The sequence below is a fragment of the Lynx canadensis genome, chromosome B1 (genome assembly GCF_007474595.2).
Source record: "Lynx canadensis isolate LIC74 chromosome B1, mLynCan4.pri.v2, whole genome shotgun sequence".
NCBI classification, from domain to species: Eukaryota; Metazoa; Chordata; class Mammalia; order Carnivora; family Felidae; genus Lynx; species Lynx canadensis.
The window spans coordinates 161380225-161386221 of NC_044306.2; the positions used below are offsets into that span (position 1 = coordinate 161380225).

Here is a 5997-nt window from a genome sequence, read left to right on the forward strand (position 1 = left end):
CATGATGTGGACACCAGGCCTCCCCAGGGCTTGTCGAAACTAATCCCATCGTGCCTCTCACATACCCACCAGAAGGCCACCTCCTTCAGGCTTCCACATCATCTGTACCCTCTTCTACTGTTCTCTACCTCCACTCATCTGACCCAATTTCCTCCTCTTCCTCAACCTCCCAAACTCTTCCCTGTGCCATTTGGACTTTATGGGCAATCACAGCAAACCCCTCACATCCGCAGCTGCTGCTTTGAATGTCCTCACCACTTGTTTGACCTAACTGAAACCCTGGTGCTGGCTATGGACATCACCTCCCCTGCAGTCTTCTCCAGTGGAAGCAGCTTAGTATCGATGTTCTGTCATCATCGTTGTTATTATTCATGGTGCAAGTACCACAGGCCCTGGAGATTGTGGTGTCTTTCCAGCATCAAGTTCATATCTCTTGCTTCTTCCTTCAAACACCCAGCTCCTTTGGATTTTATGCCTTCAGACTTTACCACCCCTCTCTGTTGCTCTATCTACTGCCCCAAGACCTTCCCATTCACGGCTGGCCAGCCTGTCTCACTGTCTTCCTGTCACACGTCCCTGGCATCTCCCGGCACCTTGGCTTCTTTGATCCAGGATTGCTCTTTCTACCTCAGCCACCACTTTGGCAGTCTTAACTTTGACCTTTCTGTTGCCCATAACTGGACTATGTCCATATCTTTACTTCAAGCATCCATTTCTCTCTCTTTTTAAAACTTTTTAAAAACATTTATTTATTTTTGAGAGAGAGAAGCAGAAAGAGGTAGACAGAGGATCTGAAGCAGGCTCCACGCTGTGAGCACAGAGCCAGATGTGGGGCTTGAACTCATGAACTGTGAGATCATGACCTGAGCCAAAATCAAGAGCTGGCTGCTTAACCGACTGAACCACTCAGGTGCCCCAAGCATCCATCTCTTGACCAGCATCTCCCATGCTTCCAGTCCTCCTCACCCATTGGGACACCCCCATCATTGTCACCTTCCCAGCAGACAGCTTCTCTCCATCTGTAACCATTCTTTCCATTTCACTCCTGTTTCCATGGATGCAGCATTCCTCAGCCTATTGAACACCAGCCTCACCTCTTGTACTGTGGTGCCATCCCCTCTCACTTCTTGGGGTCAGGGCTCATGCAGTAGTTTGCTTTAGTGGCTAAGTACACAGGCTATGAGTCAGATTGCCTGGTGTGAATCTTGGTTATACCACCTACTAGGTGTATGACCTTAAAAGAATTATGTACCATCTCTGTGCCTCTGTTGCCCCATCTGTAAAATGTGGTGTTAATGTTGTCTACTTCACAGAGTCATGCAGACTAAAAGGGGGGGGGGGGTTCAGTGAACCACTTAGGGCGAGGCTCACAGTGAGGGCTGTGTCTGCATTAGTGTTGGCCCCTCCCTTCCCTGGATCCTTCCCTCTAGTAATCTCATGTCTTGAAAACCAGATAAACAAAACCTTTCCTTCTCTTCACATTTCCCCAGCCCCATAACTCCCTCTTTGTTTCTCTTCTCTAAACCACAAAGCTCCTTGATTCCATCCACTTCTCTTTTCCTTCAGTTGTCTTACTTTAGTCCAAGCCTCTCTTGCCTGGATGGCTACAATGATTTTATGATCCATTTGTTGTAAATCGGATAATGCCATTGAACTCTTTAAAAACCTCTCCCAGGGGAGCCTGGGTGGCTCAGTTGGTTAAGCGTCCGACTTTGGCTCAGGTCATGATCTCACGGTTTGTGAGTTCGAACCCCACATCAGGCTGTGTGCTGACAGCTCAGAGCCTGGAGCCTGCTTCAGATCCTGTGTCTCCTTCTCTCTTTACCCCTCTCCTGCTCGCACTCTGTCTCTCTCTGTCTCTCAAAAATAAACATTAAAAATAAATAAATAAATAAATAAATAAATAAATAAATAAAAATAAAAACCTCTCCCAGGAATAAAACTAATGCTTACCCTGGTGTACAAAGCCTTACAAGATTGGTATTGGTTAGATATTTCACAGTGATGCTAAGGAACAAATGACTCTAAAAAAATCTGGCTTAAAACAACCCTTTTCCTCAGGGATCTGCTAGTCAGCCAGGGCAGCTCTCCGATCCCAGCGTATTTGCTCACATGAGTGCAGCTTGGCTGGGGGCTGGCTGGTGTAGGCTGCATGGACAGGGCAGTTCTGCTTCACGCTGCAGATTTACATGGGGCCAGTCTGCTCCAGGGACCTCTCATTCTCCTGTTGGCACAGTCACCAACAGGCTATGGCAGCTCAAGAGGGCAACTCCAAGCACTTGAGCATGCTGATATCCCATGAACCAAAGACGATTTCAAGGCAAAGTCCAGGAGCAAGGAAATCTACTTCCTCTTTGAAAGGAATTACAGAGACATGTCAAAGTTAAGAACATGGGTGTGTGTGTGTGTGTGTGTGTGTGTGTGTGTGTGTGAGAGAGAGAGAGAGAGAAAGAGAGAGAGAGAGAGAGAGAGAGAGAAAGGAGAGGGAGGGAGACATTGGGGCTAATAACTCAACTTACCATATCAAATCTGACATCTCACACCAGTGACCTCCTCATCCATGGCGCTCCAGCTGTATGGGGGTCTTTTCTGTTCCTTGAACACAACAGATTTCTCCCCATTCTGGAGCTGTGTGTACTACATTACACTGTGCTATAAATTACTGGCTGTTTTAGCATTAAAGTTTGCTTTCCTTTTATTCATTTTTTTTAGCCCTTAATTTTATTTTTGATGATACCCTTAGAGCATTCATTGACGTGAAGATAGATCTGAAAGCCTTTCAGATTCACTATCAAGTCAATAAAATACTTTTATTTTCCTCTAATACTGTGAAACTTGCCAAAAGATGAAAAACAAATTAATTTCTTCTCAATTTTCTCAACAGGAGTAATGGGTAGTAGGCAGAACTCTGAGGAAGAAGCAGATTCAGTGGAACTTTAGAATTGGGAAGTTGAGGTGATCCAGATTTTGTGAGCCTCTGAATTTAATAGGTGTGGTTTTCTCAGCATTTGTAAGCTAATTTTGTTTTACTTTATTCATATTACCACATATTTAGTGGTCCACTGGATGCTAGTTTGCCTAGTGCATACCAGGACAGCTTCTTGAATGTTCCATGACTCTGGGGAGCAGAGTCCACAAGAATGGAAGGAGTGGGGTTGGGGGCTAGCCCATGAGGTGCTTCTGCAGGAGTTTCCTGAACAGAAAGGACTGTTGGAAGCAGAATTCAAGGTGTTTTACTTTATGCTTCTGAGAGAAGAAGGAAAGAGAGGGGTTTGGGCCCTTAGGGAAAGCAGCCACTTTCCTGGTGAAGAAAAAGAGAGGATTTACAGCAGTGCTTGGTGGATCCAGGCTCAATGGCAGGGTGTGTGTGTGTGTGTGTGTGTGTGTGTGTGTGTGTGTGTATGTGTTACCTGTACAGCTGAGTAGCACATTATCATCACAATCATGATGAACATAATAGTTGCTAGCATAATTGAAGGCTTTCTATAGGTCAGATAATATGATAGATGCTTTATACCTGAACCCATTTGACCCATACAATAATCATTCTTGGCAATAAATAATATTATCATTTCTATTTTATTTTACTTTTTAAATGTTTGTTGATAGAGAAAGAGAGCATGAGTGGGGGAGGGACAGACAGAGATGGGGACAAAGGATCTGAAGTGGGCTTCTGCACTGTCAGCACAGAGCTTGATATGGGGCTCAAACCCACAAATCATGAGATCATGACCTGAGCTAAAGTTGAACGCTCAACCAACTGAGCCATCCAGGGGCCCCTATCGCTTCTATTTTAAAAAAAAAATTTTAATGTTTATTTTTGAGAGAGAAGGAGGGAGGGGCAGAGAGAGAGGGAGACACAGAATCGGAAGCAGGCTCCAGATTCTGAGCTGTCAGCACAGAGCCCAACGCGGGACTCAAACTCATGGACCACGAGATCATGACCTGAGCCGAAGTTGGATGCCCAACCAACTGAGCCACCCAGGCACCCTGATTTCTACTTTAAAGATAAGAGAATGGAGGAGCAGAGTTTTTAAAGGACATTCGACTGTGGCAAATGATACAGTCAGATTTATGCTCAGTTCTGTCTGATGGTGGCACCTGTGTGCTTAACTACAACGGTACCACACTGCCCAGAGTAGAGGGGTGAAGAGTCCAGGACTGGGACTCACTACCGCATCATGGACAGGGAATGCAGTGTAGCACGTGCAGCTCCAGGGTGGTGGAAGCAGCCCAGTAGGAACAAAGGGACTCCATCTACAAGCTGCTAATGTCTGCCTTTCAGCCACTCTAGGAGGGAAAAGTCTTGTGACCATAGTCACCAGAAGCGAGGAATCTACCTATGATTGTGGCGGAAGCAGTGAGCATGTTGACATCTGGGTCAGGAACAACCTCTGGGTCACCCAGAGCCCCTCTTGGAGACCAAAGAGCTTACAACTCTTGAAAGCCCTTGACTGAGTTTTATCAACTAGGAAGCTCTTGTCTACTACTCCTATTACCTATCACAGCATATTATTTATTAGCATTTATCCTGAAGATTTCACCTGGAACAGGCACCCTGCATTCTCATCATATAATACATCCATCAGTCTCCAGGGACATAGCTGCACTCTGTTGGTGGCTCCGTGTCTTCAGATTGGATGACCAGGCTTCACTACCCTGGTGCCTCCTTATGTCCCCTCGCAGCTCTGTCCTGTTGGTCATTGCCCCTCTAGCCTGACCCACCCACTCCATTCCAAGGAATAGCAGAGAGTACAAGGAATTGGGAGCACTCCAAAGGCAGGCAGTAGGATGCATGAAGCTGGTGGGCATCATAGCAATTTGGAAAGAGCCTTGATCTGGCCTTGTCCCACCCTTTGTGCTCATCCGATTGGCTGATGTTGAAGATGAGAAATTGCAGATGCAGCGAACATTGGTGGGTTGGTTCTGCTGAAATGTTTTGCAGCACAACCCCCCCTTTCCTGCACTTTGTATCACAAGGGGGTGTCATCAGGACCAAATGAAATGATGCACATAGTATTTTTAGAGCTTGTGGATGACTGTATTATTTATAAACATTCAAGGTGGAAGAATTGTTCATCTCTACCTTGTTGATACAGGCTTGGTCATGTGATTTGCTTTGGTCAGTTACCTGTAAGCAGAAGTGATGTATGTCCTTTCTGGGCAGAGGCCTTAAGAATCAGTACATAGTTCTCCATGCTCTTCTCCCTTCCTCTGACTCTGTTGGGATGCAGCCTCTGTCCGCTTAGGTTGCCAGTGATTCCAAGAGCGGGCAAAGATCATTGCTGACCCAGGATGGATATGCACGTGAGCGAGAAATAAACATTGTTGTAAACTGCTGAGAGTGCCCACTTCGGCCACACATATACTGAAATTGGAATGATACAGAGAAGATTAGTGTAGCTCCTGCGAAAGATGACACACAAATTCGTGAAACGTTCCATATTAAAAAAATCACACAATAAAAAACTGAGAGTTTTCAGGTTACTTGATACTGCAGAATATCCTGGGCTTGCCTGACAGGTACACAGCTAAACCCTGGAAGTCTCAGGGTGTTTCTGGAAATTAGCACTCAGTTGTGAAATGCAAATGCTACTATTAATAACCAAGATTGAAACACTGAGAAAAAAAAGCTGAGGAAAAAATCCTTGATTTCAGTTTGAACAGGAGAAAGACTCCTTTTTACTCATTGTTATTTTTTTTTTATTTTATTCATATCTTGTGCTTTGGTCTTTAGCTGGAATTCAGTTTTTAACTGGCATATACACATCCCAAAAAATACTATATGTACAGTATATTTCTTTACCTTCAGTGCACAAATTTGGCTTTATTCCAGTGTTAGGAGATATGATAAAACTGATTATTGCCTTAAAAATCATTTTATACATTTGTACTCCACTGCCTTTTTATGTAGCATGGTGCAGCTTGTTGAAAAATATCATCTATGAAATAGAATAGCTTATTTGAAGGGAACTTAATAATGTCACCACTGTTTAT

General features: G+C 44.6%; 1 non-coding gene across 1 annotated transcript; it reads left to right on the forward strand.

The window, feature by feature from the left end:
* The first annotated feature begins 5342 nt into the window (after positions 1-5342).
* Positions 5343-5450, forward strand: LOC115513163. Its single transcript, XR_003968586.1, has one exon. It is a non-coding gene; the product is annotated as a U6 spliceosomal RNA (small nuclear RNA).
* Positions 5451-5997: the final 547 nt, after the last annotated feature.